The sequence below is a fragment of the Homalodisca vitripennis genome, chromosome 6, assembly GCF_021130785.1.
Source record: "Homalodisca vitripennis isolate AUS2020 chromosome 6, UT_GWSS_2.1, whole genome shotgun sequence".
Taxonomy (NCBI): domain Eukaryota; kingdom Metazoa; phylum Arthropoda; class Insecta; order Hemiptera; family Cicadellidae; genus Homalodisca; species Homalodisca vitripennis.
In genome coordinates, this window is record NC_060212.1 from 72169190 (window position 1) to 72194952 (window position 25763).

At 31.5% G+C, this 25763-nt stretch overlaps 1 protein-coding gene across 1 annotated transcript in view; it reads left to right on the plus strand.

Moving 5' to 3' along the window:
• Positions 1 to 12693: 12693 nt before the first annotated feature.
• The window catches only part of LOC124364429, a 207755-nt gene continuing 194685 nt past the window's right edge, over positions 12694 to 25763 (plus strand). The window contains exon 1 of the mRNA XM_046819922.1: positions 12694 to 12718. The gene's annotated coding sequence lies outside the window, so the exon portion shown is untranslated. The remainder of the gene's footprint in view (positions 12719 to 25763) is intronic.

The following is a 25763-nucleotide window of genomic DNA, read 5'->3' on the forward strand; positions in this document are numbered from 1 at the left end:
CAATTAAATTAAGTAAAAACGACAACGAAATTAAAAATATAATTTATAAATGTCGTACCGGTATATCATATTATTTCCCAAACGTTTAAGCTGATGAAAAAGTAGCAATGCGTTTATAAATTTGTATTGAAAAGAATTAAATGTTTTAACACATTTTTGTTTAAATAATTTTTATTTCTAGTTTAGTTAAATTCAACTAAATAAAAAAATAAAATAAACTGGCCAAAAATAGTTGCATACGAATTATGTACGAAACTATGCGCTACGTATTATAGGACTTGTTGTAGTCTTTCCATCTTAAAACAAAAACTTACAGAGGTGTAGAAGCAAGTGCGTTCTATGTCAGATATTTATTGCACCATGCAACAAAACTTGTACAAGCACGAGCTATCCGCCATTAATATAATTTGAAAATAATAGAGCAAAAAACCGGGACTATTTTTTACGCAAAATCCTGGATAATAAAAACCCTTAAAACATCCTAATTTATTGAACAACTCAATATTGATGAGCAAAAATAGTTTATCTACGTAGTCAAATAGGAGCTCGCCAACAACGTGTCAAACAGGCTAGGCTAAGGTTGCACGAAAATTTCAAATCTACAGCTCGTTTTATTTTGAGATGTTCTGTTTGACACGTACAGTGAAACAGAAAAGAAATTTTTACATTCCTCGAGGACACCAAAGAGACATTTTTTTCAACCTACTCAGTGATAGGTTTTATTGACACTATGCTAAATACCATAGTTCGACATATACTATCATAAAAATAATTTTTTAGTAAACTTTAAAGTCTACATGTTACAGCTTTATTAGATATTTTGCAACATATTATATTCATATTTTTGGTCATTAAGTTGAGTTTCAGAGCAATGAATGATAAAAGTCTACAAGATAAAGTCACTATGTATAGATTTTGTATGTGTTGGGGTATTCATGCTCCATGTGTTAATATTTAACATATTAATTTCTTATTAATTTATTGAGATTTTTTAAAATCTTTTATTATCTCAATGCTATCATGCTCACCTATAAAAACAACAAGAAAATATTCGCTAACGCTCAGCCAAGTCCCGTGAAGAGACAAGAACCATAATCAAACTCAGTGTAGTCTACGTAGAAATGAATCTTCATGAGAAAAATTTTAGGTCTATTGATGAGTTTGTTTTCGCAACACCGTCCTGACAGACAGGTATACAAATATTACATTTTTCATCCCCTTGATCGATAGGTTTCCCAAACGATCAGTCAATTATAATTATTTGATGGTTTTTTACGAATGTATTGACATATAAAGAATGAAACAATGTAGGAGGCGAATTTAGCGAATGTGGTCAATATCACCTACTTACTACACATTGTAAATTACAAGGAATCTTCCTGCCATAATTTACTGCAGCTTCTGTCAGATGGGCACAGACCATTTTACAAGGTGACGAGAAAAAGAGCGAATCTTTTGTCCAGGTTACCTCATCTTCCTTGTTACTCAAGTTTGCTTTAAAGTTGTAGCTATTTTTAACGCTGTTATCTTAAGACCACAAAAATAATACTACGAATTAGTTTATAGTATTTGAATGAATGGTTAATTAAGGGAATACATTTTATTAAATTTTTACCAGAATGTAATTCACTCAAATAAGATTTTGTTACAAGTTTGAATGGTTTGCATGTTACATCTTAAACCAATATGATTCTACAGACATATCTTATTTTGTTCTTGAGATACCCTACGTACGGACAGACATACAGAAATATAGACGAAACAATTCACAATCTCTATACATTTGGCTTAATCCTATGGAGGGATGTACACTGTCATCAAACGCCATATTTTATGTTTATAAAATTAGGCAGTTTTATTAATAGTTTCATGCCCATAATTCAATTCATTTCCGAGATATCCCGTAGACAAATGGGCTTCACTGACGCTCAGCCAAATGCCTGGGAGGACATGTGGTATCTTGCAAATCGATCGCACATTTGTAGAGATGAAGCTTTATGCGAAATTTCAATTAAATCTTTGATTTATTTTTCGAGATAACCTTTTAGTGTCATTGGGACAGAGATATACAGATACATATATAGACAGGCAGACAGACAGGCTAATAGGCTCTGTTGCCTATTAAGAAATAAAGCTTCATGCAGCATTTTGCCAATAATTCAATTAGTGATCAGGACAGACGGGCAGATAAAAATTGCTCCAGCTCACGGTTTTGGTAACGCTCAGCGTAAAATGTGAAAGTTTACTACATTCTAACCAACAAAATTCAATATCATTCAAAATTCAATTTCCTTAAAGTCATTAATTCATTAAAACACATGTATCTCTATAGTTATATTTCATGTACAACTTTAGAAAAAGTAACATACATACCTAGAACAATTCATTGGGCCAGTTGATAACTTTTGCCGATTTAAAATGCCCAAAGTTTACAAATGTGATAAAAAATGCGATTTAACTTAATTATCCTTGCAAAGTTATTTACTGAGTTTTAATGTAGCCTACCACTCGGAGGGCTCGAACAATTTCATTTCTGTGGGCCTACACGATATCTCTAAAATTAATTGATCTATAACTTAAAACTTAATTTAGGAGTCATTTCTATGTTAAAACACTGAATTTTCGATAATGTGTCTGTAATCACATCGGGTTTGGCTGAACGTTATGGAATGTATGTACATTGGTCTTGTGTGTAACCACAATGGCAATGAAAACACACACACAAATATATATATATATATATATATATATATATATATATATATATAGGTATAAAAGAAAAACAAAACATGTTTCTTCAACTTGAAAAGCTTAATATTTCGTTACTTTTCAGTAACATTATCAAAAGCATGTATACAATAAAATATAAACAAATATAAAAATGAAGGTTATAAAAACATCGGAAACAAAAAAACAAAACATATGGTATCAAAGAAGAAAATTAAACATGTAACCTTTCCTAAACCCAGAGATAGATAAAAAGTTTGAATAATAAATTTAAATTAGCTGTGTCTCAAATTTAATCCAACTGGTATATATATATATATACTTTGGTTTTGCATTTACAATAGTGAACATACTGTTTAACAAATACATTTAACAAATAACCAGTTGCACCATCTTAATTCGTCCGAACGTCACACATTGGAGATATGAACTAACCTCTGACCTCCCTGAGTCCCTTCAGCTTTAGTGATCATTATATTTAACAGATTCATGTATTCCAATTATTGCTTCCTAAAAGAACCTAAGATATCATTTCAAAATCCACTAAGAATTAAGCTCTATATGTTACTTACCTCAAAATTATACTAATACATCAAAACCAGCATGTTAATTAACCAGTATTATTTGTCAACATGTTATTTGGAGACTTCTGTATGCCTACATACAGAAACCTCCATAACCTACATATTTAGTTTCTAATCTACACACTTTTAACTAAGAGCTTAGTAAAGTCATTGTGCAAGAGGAACTAAATAGGATTTAAATAAAATGTATATTACAAAATCATTTAAAAATAACATGTTTTATCATAATTACCATACTGTACATTTCATTTCGAGTATTTTAAATTATTTTCATAGTTCTTTGATGAATTAATACAAAGCTTGATCGTACGTGTAAAACCTGTAGAGTGAAAGTAGTTCAAGGAAATACATATTTATAAATTAAATTGTTGCGTCACAATACATGACTGTCTCAATAATCCGAGATGAGAAGGGAAGCCGGATGTTTTCTATTGGAATTGGATACTTAATACCAGTGGGCGTGTTAATGAGTTTTTCACAGCGCGGCCTGGGTAACATGTGATAGCTGCTGAGTCGTAAACCACTCCTGCGGTGGCAACGATAACTTGTGGGTGGCATCACAGCGTTACCGTTGACGCTAGTGAGAATAATTTTTTCTTTACTAATATTTTAGCGGTCACTTGAATTTTATATATTATTAACCCATAAAACAAATATTTTATTTTATTTAGACATAATGACAAATACCATATAAATTATTATAAACAAATATAAATCTAAGGATGTATACCACAGTTACGAGGGGTGGGTCAGTAATACATCAATCTGTTGATTTCTTTAAATATTTAATTACGTGCGTCTTGAAATAAAGTCCATTTGTATCCAATTAAATTGAAGTATATGCAACATTTTCATTGAGTATACTTACTTATTACAAATAGTCCATCATTAGAAAACTTAATTAGTGTAATATTTTAATTTTAAACATTTAAGGAGTCATAGTAATGTTATTCTATTTTTACAATTTTTAAAATATTGGTAATATATTTTATTATTTTTCATGGATTTTATTGTGAAAACTATGTATATTCATTAAAATTCTATAGCAGTTATTCATGTAACACTAGCATTATCATTAGTTGACTGACCTTCAGCAAAGCCTATCTTATTCGTGGGGCTGGTATTTCATTTCTGTCTGTATGTATTATCTGTTATATGTATGTTTATCTGTTCGTCAGTTAACACGATATCTTGAAAACGAAATGATATATAGGGTTGAAATTTTGCATGATATTTTATTTCTACGTAGACAAGTATAGGTTATATGATAGTGCATTTCGAACCATGGAATTTGGCTGAGCCTCATTGAAGCAGGTTAACACAAATTTATTTTGCTAGTAAGGGAGTTTTAAAACGCATTTTTGTTTATTACTCTCTCAAGAATAAAATGAGATATTGGCTTGAAATTTTGGATGTAAATTTAGCGAAGCCTATTAAGGAGTAGATTACTCCCGCCTATCTACTACTATTTCTACTTTTCAGACCTTTTTCAATACTTTATTTAGATTAATATGACGAAACTTATAATAAATAGTTGCCCTGAGATATATTTAAGACCCTAATTGTACTCCAGCTCAGACGTTAATAACATTTCTAATACATCCCATTAGAATTGTTAACATTATTAATATATTCAAATATTAATGCAGAATCTCAGCTTGCCCGTTTTGAAAAATGTATAGTTATACTTTAAAATATATTTTTTTATTATTTGTATAATTACATTTTTTATTATTTGTATAATTAAATCGAAACTGAAACATAGTTTAATTCTTACATGTATATATTGCGAAATACGTATTGTACTAAACACATCGATTTAGAAACTCTGGAAGTGTTTTATTTTATTTGAGATTCGCGTCGAAAACTGCTAAATTATACAAACTATGAAATTATTTAAAGTTGTTGGGAACTCTCAGTTTCTTACTGGATATTTTAAACAAAAATAGTAAGCTTTTACTGGGAATATATTACCAACAACCTAGAATTGCTTATATTATTGTTTTTTAAAATTTTTACCTTCTCATTATCACATTAACGATCCCTTTAATACGGATTCCTACAAAAATATAATTTGTATAAGAGCTCTTCGTTAACATATATGTTTTATTTTAGAATTTTTATTGCTTTTACATAGAACGCAACTCATCATACATAGCATATATACATATATTATTTATTATAATATACTCGGGCGGTTATTCTCATTATCGTTCTCGGTTTAACATGCACTAGAAATATAGGCCTGTATCTGTTGCCAAGGAGCGGAATATGGCCTTTGTCACCTATAACACCGCGATTCATGTTTTATTCAAACATATAGCTTATGAATACTTTTTAATTTATCTATTGAGATGTTTTCAAGAACCATAACTGATTATGTACAGTAGATGTTCCAAAACTCTGTTCTTACCCTTCCTCCACGGTGCAAAGTGGCTCTAGGCTTTCTGAACTCTCATTGAACTTACTCTATTACTCCCTTGTGTGTACAATTTTACAAAATATCTCAAGTAACCTTAAACAACAACCCTCAAAAGACTCAGTGACAACTCTTTCGTTGGGATGTGTAAAATCTAGTACCATGCAGTGTGTTAGATAAAGACAACTTCGGTAAGTTTGGAAACTTTCTCTTCATATGTAAATCATTAAACTGCGTATACATTCTCCCCCCTCCCCCAACAATTGTTTTATACTTAGTCTTATTTTATCACACTGAGTCGAGATTATATGATATAATCTTTCAGTCAACCGTATCACTTACTAGTTTTACTATCGTTTTACCGTGCAAAATGACTTATTATCACTTCAAACCCGTGCCGTATTGAGTTCAGTATACGTCTCAGGATATCTAAAAGTGAGCGAATTTACGTACTATATAATATAAAAACAATATTTTGGCCTGGCAAACAGTATTGGAGAAGCTTAAGCTTATAATACTACGACGACTTGTCCAGAAGATGAAAAAAATATAGACGTGCTTAGACTATTTAATACCATCAATAGGCACGGTATTATTTATTTTAATGGAAATAAAAATACTATTTTTAAACTTGGAATAAATTTTCGAGCTGTTTTTGTCTACCAAAACTAAACAAAATAGCAACAAGTAACTAAATGCCGCATGTATTATTTTATATTATTTTTAAATTACTCAATTAAATATATGTGTATGTTGCTTATTCATGTTACTTAACTCAATTCGATTATTCATTGTCATGCATCTTCTAAAGTCAAAGACTGTCTATAATGCATAACACTAAGATTTATGCCGTTTGTAGTTTTCTACTGTTTTCTTAGAGACTAGCATTAGATATATTTTTTGCATAGTAATGGCTTTTTATAACTTCATTATGATTATATGATAGAAGCGCAAATAAAATTTTATTCAAATAATCGCGTAAGAGGACTATCTTTTGTATGTATGACTTATGTAGAATATTGTCTTATTTCGAATGGCAACCGAATGTTTGCCCATGTACCTTCTGAATAACTACATACGCCGCCTTGAGGAGTATTTACTCAAGATTGATGCTCCTATACCTGTCAGTGTGAATAGCTGCCAGTTTATCAGACCGACGGGTAAATAGGAATAAATTACATTGCCTCATACATACGGTAAACAGTGGCGGCTATAACTGAAGTTCCGTCACCAAATATAAACATTAAAAACATAACACTCAATTATGACAGCAATATTTAAAATTTAGTAAACAGATATTTTAAAACACGTTGTTGTTATAATAACGTACCTTGTTAGTTTTCCGTCTGTCATTCGGTTTAAAATAAATATTTATCAGTGGAACTGTTTATCAGATCGAAACTTTGCAGGATAGACGTAATTCAAAATAATATAATTTACCGTAACAAAACGGCGTTAATTTAAACTTACACGGCCTTGATAATTTATAACTGCTAGTAGTGATTTACTAAGGTTAAACTATTTAATCTTTTCAGCTTATTCTAAAGCAGCGGTTTACATCATAGAACATTCGAGACGTTGGTAAACTTTATAAAAACTTAATTAACCCAACTTAATTAAATTCATTCTAAAGAATTATAGTTTAACGCCATTCTCTAAACGCGTATTTCGAACTTTTTTATTAAATAAATTACACGTGACACTTTCGGAAAATGTTATGGAATTGAAAAATAAAACATAAAGAAATCCTTATTTGAGCTTTGATGTATTCATTATCTTGAGATAAATATAAAAGTATATTTTCCAAGAAATAAATACTTTTTCTAAGAAATACATTTAAATATAACTTTGAGGAAAACCAAATGCCTGAATCGTTCTCATACAAGTTGCAAGGAATCAAGTTTAACGTAATTTATCCTGGAATTCGAAGTAATAAGAGTTAACCTGACCAAATTAGAAATATATTGGAAACCGTTTGACTTTCATTTCTACACAGAGGAAAACTCTGCTGTAAATAGATGCTTTTATCAGAAATAGCCTACTAATACGACATAGAGTTAATAAATCGTTATTGAATAATGAATGCACACAAAGAACATTTCAGAAAGCTGTTTGGCTCTTCATTACAGGCTGATACAACACCATCGATTGTTTTTTAAGTAAAGGGTATTTGAAAATAGCCTGTTCAAATGGGTCCACGAAACACAATAGACAGACAACAGATTGCAGTTCCTCGTACTTCAAAATTAATAAATTCGCCTAATAATTCGTAAGGTTAGTGATTTTTGTTGAACAAAACCCTTCATTCGTTCCAAAATTGTCTGATATATTATGATCTTACATATTCTATATAATGGACAAGCAACGTCTAAGAATCCGACTTTAGTAATTCCTTGAAACATTATTTTAAATATAAATATAAATTTAAACTGAGCGATATATAAAATAATCGTTAAGACTTCATTTCTAAATATTATGTTAATACATTTCCTTCCACATCAAAATGTAATGTATTAAGAACCCAACGGCTCTTTCTGAACATTTATAAGTTCACTGCCCATCAGTCAACCATTGAAAGAGAGGTACTGGATACTTTTAAATAGGTACATAGGTTCCTCTTGGTCCAAGGAAGAACGTTATTTTTTTCATGGTCAAAATACAGTCCTTTCGTCTCTGCCTATTCGTCTCCCTTGTTATGTGAGACCATTTGATAGAAAAGTACTAGAGACTTTTAAATAGGTACATAGGTTCCTCTTGGTCCAAGGAAGAACGTTATTGTTTTCATGGTCAAAATACAGTCCTTTCGTCTCTGCCTATTCGTCTCCCTTGTTATGTGAGACCATTTGATAGAAAAGTACTAGAGACTTTTAAATAGGTACATAGGTTCCTCTTGGTCCAAGGAAGAACGTTCCTGTTTTCAACGTCAAAATACAGTCCTTTCGTCTTTGCCTATTCGTCTCCCTTGTTATGTGAGACCATTTTATAGAAAAGTACTAGAAATTTTTAAATAGGTACATAGGTTCCTCTTGGTCCAAGGAAGAACGTTCCTGTTTTCAACGTCAAAATACAGTCCTTTCGTCTTTGCCTATTCGTCTCCCTTGTTATGTGAGACCATTTGATAGAAGAGTACTAGAGACTTTTAAATAGGTACATAGGTTCCTCTTGGTCCAAGGAAGAACGTTATTGTTTTCATGGTCAAAATACAGTCCTTTCGTCTCTGCCTATTCGTCTCCCTTGTTATGTGAGACCATTTGATAGAGAAGTACTAGAGACTTTTAAATAGGTACATAGGTTCCTCTTGGTCCAAGGAAGAACGTTCCTGTTTTCAACGTCAAAATACAGTCCTTTCGTCTTTGCCTATTCGTCTCCCTTGTTATGTGAGACCATTTTGATAGAAAAGTACTAGACTTTTAAATAGGTACATAGGTTCCTCTTGGTCCAAGGAAGAACGTTCCTGTTTTCAACGTCAAAATACAGTCCTTTCGTCTTTGCCTATTCGTCTCCCTTGTTATGTGAGACCATTTGATAGAAGAGTACTAGAGACTTTTAAATAGATACATAGGTTCCTCTTGGTCCAAGGAAGAACGTTATTATTTTCATGGTCAAAATACAGCCCTTTCGTCTCTGCCTATTCGTCTCCCTTGTTATGTGAGACCATTTGATAGAGAAGTACTAGAGACTTTTAAATAGGTACATAGGTTCCCCTTGGTCCAAGGAAGAACGTTATTGTTTTCATGGTCAAAATACAGTCCTTTCGTCTCTGCCTATTCGTCTCCCTTGTTATGTGAGACCATTTGATAGAAAAGTACTAGAGACTTTTAAATAGGTACATAGGTTCCTCTTGGTCCAAGGAAGAACGTTATTGTTTTCAAGGTCAAAATACAGTCCTTTCGTCTTTGCCTATTCGTCTCCCTTGTTATGTGAGACCATTTGATAGAAAAGTACTAGATACTTTTAAATAGGTACATAGGTTCCTCTTGGTCCAAGGAAGAACGTTACTGTTTTCAAGGTCAAAATACAGTCCTTTTGTCTCTGCCTATTCGTCTCCCTGTTGATATAAAGTAGAATCATTTGATAGAAAGGTCCTAGAGACTAAAAACTTGGTACATACGTTTCTCATGGTCGAAGGAAGACCTCTATTGAATTTAGGATCAAAAATAAGTGGGCAGTCCTTCCGTCTGTCTGACTGTCTATGCGCTACTATGCGTCAGTGTCTTCGATGCTCCGATGTATCGGTTTATATACAAGGGAATTGTCATATTGAACATTATTTGTGGTAGAATCAGTAGATAATTTTTAAAGGAATTTGGTTCTTTTTATTTGCTTAAAAAACACTAATTTTTTTGATCTACAATCTGACCTCCACCTCAGGTGAACAACTAACATTACTGCAATCTAGGTTATGATAAACGATTGTTGTGTTCTTTAACTTAGATTGTAATTGTTGAGACAGTTAATCATCTGAGGAAGAGATCAGATTGGAGATCTTGAAGCATAGTGTTACCAATTTTTTGTGTCGATGACGAATGTCCGGATAAATCCTATTACATTATAATATATATCTAATATATATATATATATATATATATATATATATATATAAAATAATTATATCTGTCTTATTCTTGTATTACATTTACACCCAAAACAACCAATTTTGCAACCAAAATACAGAATGGATTCCTTCCCTTAAAAATGTAAAACAGACAGCAGCTGATTTTTGTCAATACTTCTATTAAAGTATTAAGATTAACTATAGTCCAGTCAATGATGGTAAAACAGTGTAAACTGTGTATTTATCCCATACAGCACCAATTTTTATAAAGATTTGTAATTAGGTTCTACGTGTTCTCTATTTCAAAGTCTACTCCGTGCTGGGGGTTGCTGTTTCCTTTGGGATTGGATGCCCTTCTCGAGGGCTGAGCAATTTTTGTATTGAAAATAAGTGCGGAAATCGATAAATTGACTAATAATAAGCAACGTTTGTTCTATGACGTTTTTTCTGAAATTCAATATTTTTCGAGTTATTCACGAGTGAAACTGTCGTTATCATCATAAACGTTTTTATAATGAAATATTAATAGAATTAAAACTTATTTTAATTTTACTAAAATTATTAACTAAAATGTATTAGTGTTAATAATTAATTTGTAAACAAGTAAAACATTTTTACAGGTGACCTTTTACATAATATTTACAGTTTGGGTATTCAAATTTCACGTAAGTCATAAAGAAATAAAATGGGAGAAAATTAATTATCTCTCAATATGTGACGACGTAGACAGAGTGATCCGTCTTCCACCGCTACACCCACATCACGACATGGGTCAGATAACCTTTTTAAACACTCATATATATCACGCAATGTCCGCCACAAAAACCGGGGAAGCCCCCCAACAAATTTTACTGTGTGAGGGCGGGTATTCCATAACCCACAAGCTATTACATGGAAAGATTTATCGAACTCGGTGGCCCTGTGCTAAATTATTGGCAAAACATACGAGGTAGTCCGATAGCTTTCCGGTAAACTCTAAATCCCATTAGGCTAAACACTTTAAGGGCATAAAATATAATGCGAAATTAAAAGCACATAATTTTACATCCATTGATTTAATCTGCTGTATTATTGTACTAGTAAAATGCCATTAAATAATTATTCACTATAAAGTTAGCCTTTTTTCGCTTAAGTATTTGGATGATATTCTAGTGAATGCTATTTTTCGGACATTTCTGTTTGCTACGTTGGTTTTAACTTATTGATGCTAATTAATTGGATCTAGGTGTTATATCTAGGTGCAAATATAGTAACATTTTAACGATACGAAAGTTATAGATTGTTCAACTAGGAAACGTATTATTTAATATATTATTTAAAAGTAAAAAGATTATTCAACATTGAAGGGAAAAACTGTACATGTATTAACAAATTAGTCAGGCGTAAGAAATAACTGACAACAAATTTATAGTCTTATCTAGTTATTTTAAAATAATACAAGATTATCTCAAAGAATTGCGATTGGTACGGATTTGAGTACAGTTACTGTACAGTTATTATTGTATAATAATACCCAACTTACCATATCAAACAGATTTTCATGCAACTAATCAATAACTACTAATAATATACGTGTATCATTAAGTTGGTCGACACTTCAAATTTCTAATAATTGATTCATGGTTGCTGTTACAATAGTTTCATAAATCCTTTCGTTAGATTATGTTTGTTACGAACTTTTAATGGATAAGCAAAGAGTTTTACTTGACCCTCTCCTCCAAAAAAATCCGTCGATGTCAGATTGGACTCTTCGGAGGTTAGAGCAAATATGGTTTTATCGGCTGAGCCATCAATGTTCGAATATTTTATTTGCAGCCTCTGTAAACCCATGTGTTACAGTACGGGGATGATCCCTCTTGGGTGTTTCATAATTCATCAAGCTATGGAAATAAATAATTGTTTAGCCTATCGAGATATACAAAACCATTATTAATTGAATTATCTCTAAAAAAATAAAAGGCCCTGAAACCTTACCAGTCTTTATGGCAACCTTGTCAATTTTGAATGCCTAGATTTTAGTTTCTCTCCAGATATCCTTGACTATTCTATTTTGAGGTTTAGAAGCTCACCAATTAGCCGAGTTATAAAAGTAACTACGCACAACATGAACCGCCTGAATTGGTCGGATCCTATCTTAACTTCAGCGGTTACTAATGGATATATTAATTAAAATTTGGAAAATTAATTACCCATCTAATGTTATTTGAAGAGAGCACAAGTTGGTTAAGAAGCCAAAACTTAGAGAAAGTGGGACAATCGGTACGGCTTCCAAGAGAGCAACAAAAGGAGTGTCAACAATGGTGTTGGCTGTCGGGGGCGGCGGTGGGGGCGGCTGGGGAGGCGCGCTCGCGCACATCCCTCCACATTATATAGCCATAGGGCGCGTCGCGGCGCCTTAGTACGTTCAACAAGTGTGAGACGTCAACCGGACAGGTAAGTGGGGACGTTTGGCTCCTTAATTGTTCACTGCTGTTTATGACGTCACATTCCTTTTTTAGAACATTTATTTTTGTTTCAAAGAAAAATGACAATTTACGAATTATATGCATAATATTGATATTCCCAATATAAAATTCTGATATTGCGGTTCACTCTCTACTCGAATATGATAAATAATTTTATATTTTGTTTAAATGGTTATAGAGCATCGTACGTTTTAAGAAAATTGCACAAATCGTATACTGTTGGATATGTTTTATGGCGAAACTGAAACAGTGAATCACGTCGTTATATTGACTTTACAGTGGCGAGTAATTAGTTTTGAACACATAAAGTCAAGGATTGTGAGGAGCAATCCATTTAAAGTTGTACAAACAATGTTTCATCCTATTTTGTAGGTATACTTTAAACATACGTTGGACTGTTAACAGTTTTCACTTGACAATGTACGAGCGCTATTATTATTGAATGCAAAAAAGGTTTCAATACATTTTCCATATTTTACGATGTTATAAAGGAACAATTTTGGAATAGGAATATGTTTATTGAATACGGAATGACTATAATTACTCTATTGTCAATAGTTTTCATCAGATTAATGGTCAGGTCATAAATATAAAAGTAATGTAATGTACGCTCCTCGCTGGTTTTCCGTCCATCCGTGTGTACAGTACTTGCAAAATTATAACTTTATACTGACTTAAAATAATAAACTTTCTATTGTTAACAAACCGATTTTATAAGTTTGGAATAAATATTTTTATGAAACAGTAATAGGTTGTGAAAAAAGGTAATACATTTAGAATTTCATTTATTAAAATCGGGTGATAAATAACTTAAAACTTTATTTAACTGGTGGACTAAACATAAAAATCCTACGTGAATACCATTGAAAATTATTATTCAAGAGCAGTAAAAATATATTGGCTCTGTTATTTATTATCGGTTTACAAATTATGATCTTTTGTTAGGGAAGTTTGAATATTCTTGCAAGTAAAAAATCACGCAACAGCACTGCGAGACGTATGAACTGAAAGCAGAGATACAAAAGTAAAAAAATGTGATAGGTTACTATATATTTTTAGGCAAGTAGCATAGTTCGTCCTCAATATCTTGTACATTTTATAGGAAGTTTGGCCTCAAGTTCCATAGCTTAGACTCACAGCTTTATTTTACCAGTTTTAATTTCAATTTAAATTCCTTTAGAATTATTTAATTTACACATGTGATTAAGGAATTTATTCAATTCAATTTCGATTTATTCTAAATTAAACCATAATTATTGACTAGGACGAAAGGATAATATAATTTATCTCGGGGCGTTTTCTGTGAAAAACAGCAGTTGTATTAATTATATGCCTTTTTTAGTTATGAGTACATTAAAATATTAAATACGTTTATAGTTTTTAGATATTTAGCATAATTCTGCCCAATTCAGGTATTGGCGACTGTGAAGTATAGTATGATATTTACACATCTTACTTACGGAGTAAATTGTTTGTAAGGCGCAATTTTGGAGAATGTTAAAACTCCATAAAAAAGCAATTTGAATAATTAATATTAACATAAATATCAAAGAATCGAACTGTCGATTTTGTCAAATATGATTAAAAACATTTTAGCGTTCAACGCGATCTATAATGTCGTGGAGTTTTTAGCACATAATTGTAACACTACCTATTCGTAAAACTGTCACTGGTGCTAACACTGGAGAAGATTTACGAAAGAATAATGTATGAGTGCACAAATGTATGTGTAAATATGGCATTGTAGACTGAATTTTAAAATCATAATCGTGCCTTTGTTTTACTTTCACGCTTAGAATATTCAACTGATTGTTCTGAAATTTTACATGGACATTCTTAGCGTCACTGGTATGAATAAAGGTCTATTCACATTCCGAAAATCACTCCGGGATACGCCCCATTGATCTCTAAAGTTGTATAATATCCCATCTTGGTCTCTAACGTTGTGAAATATTAATTGAAAAAGTCTGTCAAATATAATCAACTGTTCTATAAAATATTGTATTGTGACACAGTTGTCAAGTGTTTAATTAATTTAAGTCGAGTTTTAAAAGGTGTGTAAATTTATAGTCTTCAAACCATAGAATAGATTGTATGTAACACTCGTTCATCAATTTGTTTAGGCAATAAAGTTGAAAGGTTTTACAAAAACTGTACTTTTAACTATAATTTTAGCAAACCTTTAGTATGCAGAACTTAAGTAGCCTAATACAAAGACAAATTTACTGTTTAGTTTTGAATGCAGATTTTAAGATCGTTATAAAACCAATCAGTTGTTTTTGACAGAAGTAGGCTTCTTAGAACGGCTATTTTCTTGATCAAGAAACAAGGCAAAATCAAGAATGGAACAAAAAATACTAAGGCCAGAGTAAATTACTATAGCCATAAATATGCATTTTTGGACAAATGGTCTTAATCATATAGCACAAAGGAAAAATTAACACTCGCATCGGAAATATAATTTACTCAAACCAGAAAAGCTTAGCCTATACGCGTGCAAAGCCTAAAAAAAATTGCGTGCAAAACCACGGGTAACTGTAAATACATTTTCTTTATCGAGACAAGGTAAATTTTACTTAGAGCACTGGAAATATCTAAGACGGGAAGAAGATTACTAGGGCTGGATATAGACGTTCTTTGCCGAAGTAGGTTTTTGTTTGTATATACTTTTTCATCTTGGCGGTAACAAGGCCGACTCAACTGTCACTGGAAATACCTGAAAGTAAATGTAAACGGTCGGAAGTTGACGTTTTTTACCCAAAGCAGTATTCGGGTACCTTTACATTCCTATGTTTACTTGATCTGGGGCATCAGAGAAGGCAAACTCAAAAGTAAGCTAAGAAATTTCCTTCATTTGAACTAGTAAGGCATTATCTTACATGCACCACTCTTGAAATAAGAACCAAATTTAAATACTGAATTTAAGTATTAGATCCGTGCGTAGGTTTGTTTGAAAAAAATCATTAGATTTCATCGTATTATATTATAAATGCTCTGACTAAGAAGACGTCTCGATTTGGGAAAATTTGCATGCGAAATTGCGGATAACTGCTATTAATAAATATTGTTTCAATGTGATATTCATAGTTAACGGTAATGAAATGTTTAAACTTGAGATTCAGAAGTACTATGGTACACAGTGGAGGAGTAAGTACCTCATTTGAAAGATCTTTGTTAGGAGAACACAACGCCGCAAATCCAACTTCAAAAGGGCGATTCGTCTGGAAATGACAGCTCTTTAAAATTTGTGGTCTCCTTTTAGTCAAGTGAATCTATTACCCACGTTTCCTTCTGAAAAATTATTTCATTGTCGTAAATAGCTTTGAATAATTCGTAAAAGGATATCTGTACCTCGGGTATGCTTTAAAGAATCTTTAATGTCATCCTTGATTAGGTTGGCAAAGCGCCGATCATTAGCAATATCCGTTTGTAATATTTCCAGTACATTCTTCTGTAATAACCGGTACCTTTCCCGGTATCCTTTCCCGTAGCTTTAACTTTTTAACAATATCTCTATATAAAAATTCTGAGAGAGTCTAAGGGTAATTTTAGTAAAAAATCAATATGGACCTTCTTTACATTAAACAATTGTTTACAAGTTTATCAAGTCAATTAACATGTAAGGTCCTTAAATCAATAATAAAATGTCCTTAGAATTAATTAATATGTCGTCACAGAAATTTTGAGAGTACGTAAAGTTAATGTTCCTAAGTACTTTGTCTAAGTAAGCTAATAGGGCAGTATTATGTTCATGTAATCCGAAAGCAATTCTCAAAAAATTATATTTTCCAAATATGGTGAAAGAGGTCAGGTTTTGGCTATCTTTAGATATACGGGACTTTAGAAACTTTAAGAGTGAAATAAATGACATATTTAGCCCCTTAAGAGGCTTATAAGGAAAGTTTAATCTTTTCGAGTTTAAGAAAGAGCTTTAATATTATTAACTATGTGAGGCCTTATAAAATATAGACTAATATTTACAGGAATGTAATATTTAAGGGTTAATTTGACTATCAGATCAAGTGCCTTACGTAATTTATAAGTAAAAACGATTGGAAAATCACTCAATATTTTTAATTGCTGTTTACTTGTACACCTGCAAATAAATATTTGCATTCAAAGCTGACAATCATTTATTGTAACACTCTATGATAATTATGAACTGACAAGGAACTTGTCAACTGACAATAACTGATATTGTCTGGAACGAATCGCTGACTGACATAACATTTACACAGCCTTTAAAGATAAATCATAGTTCTATAGCCCCAATCATTACTTTTATACCAATGCAAAATTTCACAAAAAAGTTTCTTAAAACAATACTTCCTTTTACCTTGACTCGTGTTACGTGTTGATGATCATGCAAGTTGGTAATGTTGACCACGAAATCCTTGAACATAAATTTTAGAACCAGTAATATTTCTGCCGCGAACTAACCTAAACGGTCCTACACTAACTATATTTGAGCCGATACATGAATTAATAAAATAAAAACTGCTTCACTACAAGGGATAAGCACTTGCAACTTCGTTATTAACTTTAATCATCATAAACCTCTTATTTATCATTATTTACTGTATTATTCAAGATTAATAGTTACAATGGTTTTTCAGCTTAAAGACTATTAAGACATAATTAATACTTACAGACCCAGATCGCAGGGATTTTGGCTCTGTGGCTAATACAGGCCAAATTTTCTAGCGTATATAACCACTCTTTTACCGAAAATTTAATTTACCCACGTTAAAAAGGAGTGTCTAGCATCATAATTGTTTTATCGTACTGTCCTACAGTATACTATAACCAGTACAACATATATGCGTTATTAACTACAGTAGATATTTAGTTTTAGTGCTTTATTGAAAGCCAGTGTTTTCATATTCAATCACTCAAAACACATCCTAGTGGTTATCAAAAGAATCCCATTTCTTTTCATAAATTCTCTTATGAATTATTACAAAGTAACATGTTAAATGTATGATTAAAAGTAAAGTAAAATGGGAATAATATAACATAAATTACAACAATACCAGTTTGATAACGTGTCACGGTTACAGAAAATGAATTGATCTTTAACAAGCAATGGGTGCTCATCAAACAGTAAGATTGCGTCACTGTTACATCACAATACATTCATTCAATATTGTATGAAAGAATTGTGAAATAAAATATAAAACGAATTATCTTTGTAATCTATATCTTTGTGAAAAAGACACTGTGTGTATACGGCCAAAGATGTAATAAACACATGTAATTTGTTTCAATTTTTACTTTTAATGACTCTTTTTACTATACTTTGCTCTCAACTGTAGCTAGGATGTCAAGTTATTGAAAAGACCTGATGTATTATTGTATAGATAGTAAATTAAATTACGATACTTCTTAATGTTTTTCTTGTTCTTTTTTTTACTGCTAGCTACAAGAAAATGTTCGTTTAGTAGATAAGGGACAAACTTTGAGTCATGACGCTAATAAATTACTTGACATTACACAAATATTTTTAGAATTTGATAACTATACGACAATAATATTATTAATTTGTATAGTTTACTCATATGGGTTATAAATGAAAAACAAATATTTTTGGAATCTAAAAAGTGGTAATACAGTTCGGTATTATTTATTTACGAATGAATCTTTGCTTCCAATATCAAGGCACATGCTTTTACATCTTCATTGCATTTCTGTACTATGTAACTTTTGCGTTCCCTAACAATACATGACATCTGCCTCTTTTTCAGTTAATAATATTTCTTTACATAACATGCTAATAATTATTGTCGTAACTGGTAGTTTAAGTTAAGGCTTCATGTAATACTCTCATCGGATTTTATTTCTAGTTCAATATTTTGTAATTGGTTGTAAGGTTTCAGAAACCCAACATAAATATGTTTTTGTTTAACCTGGGGATATATATATATATATATATATATATATATATATATATATACACACACACGGTAAAAAACATACATTTTTACTAAAAACATATCTGCACGTTTACCATTAATTTGAACTCCAAAAAATAGGTTCCATCTAAAATATAATAAGCATTTGCCTCTTCGTAGTAAATAAAAGTGTTCCGATACTTTTGGGGTTCAACTCGTTATCAGAAAATATATTGCACTTTTTATTCTAAATCTTATAACTATATATAGATTCAACAAATAAAAGCCCAATATTCCAATATTGGCGTTTACCTCCCACTAGGTTTGGAGCCTGAAATTTATACTTTGTTCAAAATTCGCATTATTTGTGAAAAATTAAATTAGTTGTGGTTATTATGCACTATGTCTGTTTATTATTTATTATAAATGAAAATGGTACTCTTAGATCCTACCCTAATGTTTTTAATTATTAGTTCAAGGGTCACGAATTACTTTTAAACTAAAAAGTATTTGTATCCACTATAAAATTTATTTTTTTGCACATACCCAACTGCTAAAATAGGAGTTAATATGTTCCCCAATATTTCACAGCCAATATTTCAATATTCAATTGACAATTACGTATAACATTTATAACAATAAACATTCTTACAGAGACTAGAGGACTAGAGGCTTCATGTCAACTTGTGTCAACTTTTCCCCTGTCTTTGTGTCTATTACCTTACATACATATTTAATATTTGGGAGACGCTTAATATCATGCAAAAAAATGAATAAATTTGTCATCTCATAATTTAGGAATGAAATAATGGTGATCGAAAGTAGACTTATTACGACTTCAATTTATATATATATATATATATCATATATGCCAAGTTTCAGGTTAAATGACTCTACTTCAATTTAATGTCAGTCCTGTGAAATTTTATTACAACAATTTACTCTGGATGTAATTCTTATATTTAAAACCTTATCTTTTTTTTTATTTTTAATTTTATTGTATTCATATGAAGATTAAGAGAATTGGTGTTAAATTAACAATGAAAAGATATAAACGGGCTGCAGAGAAACAAACGAGTGTGCATCTAAAAGGACTAATAAAAATACAATTCTATTTATTTTGTTCCCTGAAAACCAACAAATTTAGATGGATATACAACGTTAAAATAGTTAAGAGAGAAAGGTTATGAAAATAAAAGTTAAAATATGCATAGTGTTGATTCAAACAAAGTTTACTATGTTTAAACATCATAGCTGTGACGTGCCTACTAATGCACGTTTGAACAATAATATATACTGTAAAAAATCGCTTTATTATCTCTAGTCCCTATTATTTTGATCTGGTAACAAAACTGCCCCAAAATATCATACTTTAAATGCCTTTAATTAATTCCGCCAGGAGTAATAACAAAATTTCCACTTTTCTTGTTTTCAGGGCAATTAACTTAAAAAACTATGACTATCAAAAAAATAATAAATGATATCTTTAATAAAACAATATCTCAATAATAATTGATTTCTTCATTATAAGTAATATACCGTCTATGCCAGAACAATCGAAACTTTAATTAAATACTTCTGTAACTGTTAATGTGCCACATAATGTAACGAAAATATACTAGAAATAATTTTCCTTTACAAAGTGCCCACTTAAAAATATGGTTCGGCAAACTTAAAATTCTGTATTACTAATTGTGTTTTATCGAAATAAGCTCGGACTTTATTGTGAAAAGATTTTTACTTAGTACGTAAGTTGTTTGACCTAATGGGTCAAAAATTGATGGGTTCAAAGTTTTATACCATGTCTGTGAGGGGGAAGATAAACAAAAATTTAAGTTGTCTTTAAGAGACGATTAGGATTATTTCAATATTTCTAACAGTTAATATATGTTTCAAATTAAACATAAACAAATCCGACATACATGCCCTGCAAATTTGGACTATTTAATAATTTATGACGGCGGTTACTTTATGTCCTTTCCGTGTGTTTCAAATACTTAAGATTGGCCATAAGATACAAGGCCATTGAACTTTGGAAAAGCGTAAGTTATAAACTTCAAAACTGTTATATTTCAGCATATTAGCCCCTTACTTCTTCAATGGCTATACTCCTTGGCATTCAATTTCTCCAAATCCTTATCGGCAGGTCTTTATACCTTATTTATTACTGAGATCATATGCAACTAAGCTATACGGTAGCAGAACGCTACATCAGGTGGTGTGTAGCTGCTTTGCTGAGTTCTAATGCTTACTTCAATTTTGAGACAGAAATTATGAAGATACTCTTTAGCATACATGGACAGACAAAAGAGAAACTGTACTAACCGGAGTGCTAAGGTTTACTGACTTATTCTTAGCTAAGTAGATATGAGGTTTCGTGAAAAATTTAAAATCCCATATTAAGTCTTTATAGAAATATTTTGGAGATAGATAAAGCCTCTTCAAACTTCAATTACTTAATACTCGTTCGATGTCTTAGGGTACTTGTGTTATGTCACATATTAAAATGCCAAATTGTAATACTCGGTTTGTTAGAAAAATGTATTTATTTAACGATTTTCTCTTTCCATCATGGTTACCCATAAGACTACCACAAAGATGTTTGCTAACGCTCAGCCAAATCGCATGGAGTGACACGCAACACAATCGAACTCAGTGTAGCCGCATTAACATTATACATGGACAAAATTAAAGACAGAAAAGTTTAGATAAAATTAAGAAAACCAATCCACGTTGAAGCAAATATCAGTTCAGTAGTGGGGAAGCCAACAGTTAGAGCAGAAATAAGCTATACGTGTTGGTGCATAATCAGCTGTAAGCTCCCCAAGTGCATGTAGGTGTAACAAGCGTTGTTTTACCTTGTTACACTTTTAAGGGCGGTGTTCCCTGTTATACTCTGGTGTTTACTTATAATTACGAAAGTGTTATTTCACTGTCCATCAAGTTAAAGTGACATTATGAAGCCAAAAACTTATCAAAATGGAGAAAAAATAACTATGTAACAGTCACATATGTGGGTAATTCATTTCTATTCCCGTATTTTAAAAGTTAACAGCTACCAGTTTTGGTGAAGTATAAGTAAAAGGGAAGTCCCTTTCTCAGATTAATTTAATTCGACCTCCGTTTGATCGCCTATTGTCCATACCTTAATTACCGAACGGTTTGATCTATCATAGTTTTCAAAAATGTATCCCTTCACACCTGAGCCAACAAATCCATTCTTATGATACCTTCTTCAAGAGATGGATATATTTTAGGGCGAAATTGTCCCTTTGAAAGGAGATTTCAGCCTTTGAATGTAAAGAATTTCTAATAATGTTTTGTATTTCTCATGTTAAATTAATAAATCCAGTTAGTTTAATCTTTATATTTGCACACAAACTGTAATATATAAAATTGTGTAGCGTAATTGAAAAGACATATTTTTGACCTGATGTTCCAATCACACTTTTCATTACATATATGATGAAACGAATAAACAAACACTTCAAAATATCAATAATACGCGTATCACTCAAGTTTTTAACATGTATGGCACAAGAAACAGGTTTTATAAAATGCGTTGGGACAAAATATATGCAATTTTAGAGCAATATTGATGCATGCAATACGATATACACGTTACCCTGGATATCAATTTTGTAAAAATTAGTTTTATTACGAACATCTGGGAAATAGAAGAGTTTAAACACCATTAGAGCTGTGAGTAGATAAGACTGGAGTTTAATTAATAATCCCAAATAGAAAATGAATTGGATAAATTGGATGCTCGCTACGGTCGCATAATCTAAATATTTTAAGAATATAAGTCTGGTAAAAACTTTGATAGCCTGAAATACTTTTTGTGTACATAGCTCATTTCTATGAGTTTGGTAGCCAAATAAAAAAAACAAACTATTGCTCTGTGGTATAGTGGTAGCATGCTCACCGACGAAGGAAATACCCGGGTTTCGGTCTCAACGGAGTAAGTACTTTTTAGAAATATGTATATACTTATCCCCAACCCAACTTTAAAGCAAGACTTAACTTAATTTAATTCAGCAGAACTATTTGATAAGGGTGAAAATTATAAACCTAAACTGAGAACATGCATGTACCATATACAAAATTAATATTTCGTTTAATAATATCACTCATATCTACAATAACATGGCATGTGAGTGAGCCTGTATATTATTAATAACTATATTATTAACTTTACATGGAACTTGCTTTAACTTTGGAGTTTAAGGAACTTGTAAGAAAGAAGCAAAACGAGCTTTGGTGTCGTACATGTGAAAATATAAGCTGAGAAACACTACGCAGTATGCAGTTTAGAAACTGCACTGTGCAATCACCAGTGTAACATCAAGGATAATGACAAGACACGCTTGAATGTATTTTATGTAAATAGGCAACAATATCATGAAGCCAGGCGGTGAAGCCAGGACGTTGTTAAAGGATCGTTAAGCCTTGAACAATATTTTCCACTCTTGGAAACTGTCTTGCATATTTTGTAATTTGTCTGAACTCTCATAAATGATACTATGACCCTGGATGATTTTGATGCATAAGCTTGTTGCATAAGCTAACTTAACTTATCTTTTCCATAAAGACAAAGGCAACAGTCCTGCTTTGTTGCAGCACATTAGGGTAACAGCATTCATGAGAATTAAGCATGGTTTTGGTGGTTTATTTGTTTTGCATAAAAATGAAGTCACAAATTTATCATAAAATACCAGTAATAAGGTATTTAAAAAAGCCATACAGGTAATAACAAGTTTTAAAGTCATTGGCTGAGCGTCAGGGAAGTCTTTCATTCAGGACTGCTGACGAAATACCTCTTCTGAATGTTGTTGCGCGATGTTGTTACTCGATGGACGAGTTCCTGGCTCATTGCTCAGCTTGAATGACTATCAAAAATGTTTTTTTACATTAATTATTGTAAGGTTTATTGACACCAATTCTGTTCTTTATGTTCAAGAATACAGCCTTCTGAATTTGAATTGTTTTCTATACGATGATCCGGCTGCTTATATGTTCGCAGGACATCTTGAGAATGACATGAGCTATAGATTTTAATTTTTCAAGCAACCTCAGTAATCCTAGATTTTAATACGTGTGTAAAAAGTGGTTATGAAAAAGAGATGAATGATGAGGAATAGATTATAACGAAAAACTGACTTTATGTAGAGGCAGTGTTAGGGCTACTTATCTCTCTCTTCCATTCAACCTCCAATAACAATTATTTATAAACTAAAGAACGTAATAAAAAAATGGAAAAATTTAAACTTTATAATATTCTCAATAAGAATAAATTATATGAACAAAGATAATAGATTAATAGTTTATAAATTATTAATAGTGTCGTCAAAGTATGTATATTCTCTTGTATCATCAACCCATTGTATGAAGATGTAAATAAAAAGGACTTAAAGGACTAAAAACATACTATGAATAATAATGCTTAATAGCTCTAGGATTTTTTATTTCATTAGAATAATAATAGATACACAATTTCGTTGTTATAATCAATGCTAAAGTATTTTAATACTAAAGTTCCAAAAATTAACTTTAAACACATGAATATTTACAGTTATACTAAAGATTAAATACCCATAAACTGTAATCTTATACAATTATATGCGTAAAGAAAAAATATTGTTGGTCAGCATAAGGTGGATGGTTTTAAATAAATTAAAATCAATACACAACATTTCATTACACGTAGCAAAAATTAAATATTCAAAGCATTCATAATTGGTTTTATAAACTGCACTATCAAAGTCACTCGATTTCCTTGAAGATCCTTTCATGTGTTAACCCTATTATATCCTTACATTAAGTGACGTAATGCGAAAGTGACGTAATGCGAAAGTAACGTAATCTATCACGAGCTTGTTGACGTAATAAGAAACGAGGCTTGGGTCAAACGGTCAAAAACGTTTCACACGATTTATGTCTACGGTGTATGACTACCAAGATGTTTTGCAAAAATATGATTGATTCACTATAGCAATTAATAATAATTAATACAATAGAGTCGCGATTATCCGAAAAAATTGGTGCAGGGGGTTTTCGGATAATAGATTTTTCAGATAATCGAACATCACTTTAAAAACCGTCTAGTTTTTTGAGGATAGAGGAATGGGTGGGACAGCAAAAACACGTTATTGGTATAGTTTACACACAATAGCACCTTTTAAAATCAAAACGTATAAAATATGTCAAGGTAACACATAAAGTAGAGATTGCACATACAGTAAATAATATTTCGGCACAGTGACTTGGATATCATAGAAACGGTACAAAGTTTACTTAAAATGAGATAAATAGGAACAGTTCAAATTCAACCCAAAAATAGATACATATGACAAAATAGTACAAAATTAACCTAAAAGAAAAAGTTAAACATGTTTGTTTGCTTAAGCTTTTACACCCGCTTTTTTGCCGCTAAGTCTCTTAGGCGTTTTAAAGACAGCAGCTGCACAGGATCACATTTATCTTGCTGTTGCAACTGTTTAATGCCAGTCTCAAAGCACTGGAAGGCTTCCTCAATGGTGGGACCTTTTCAACCGAAACGTTGTCATCATCTTGATCATCGTTTTCATCAATGTCATCTTCAGGCTCTTGTATCTGTCCTCTTGTTGGTTTTTATTGTCGCCAGAGGAACTCATCAGTAGGCAGCGCTAAGCGTTCAGTGTCATGTAGATGATATAAATCCTATAAATAATACTGGCGATATATCATTGATACTATATTATGTTCATAATCATAATATACGACCCAAGTCGAATAGAGCTGACCAACCGTTAAATTTCGGAGGAATTTGGCTTGCCGACGTTTCGGATAACCGACTTTCGTATAATCGACGCTCTACTGTAGTCCTATATGTAGCATATTACCATGATCTTTTAGTGATCTGCAATTGCATTAAACTAATAGTAACTAGAACTATTCGTTCAGACTGAGAGCTAATAGAAGCCACAGTGCTCTCATAACTTGAGAGAAGATATTTCATACTCTGTTTATTTCATCAAAGTAATTTTCCTGTTAGTATATTCTGGTTAATATGTATTACTAATTTTATCAATAAACAATAAGTTTATGTATTCGCGTTCGTGTTTTTATATAAGTTTATGA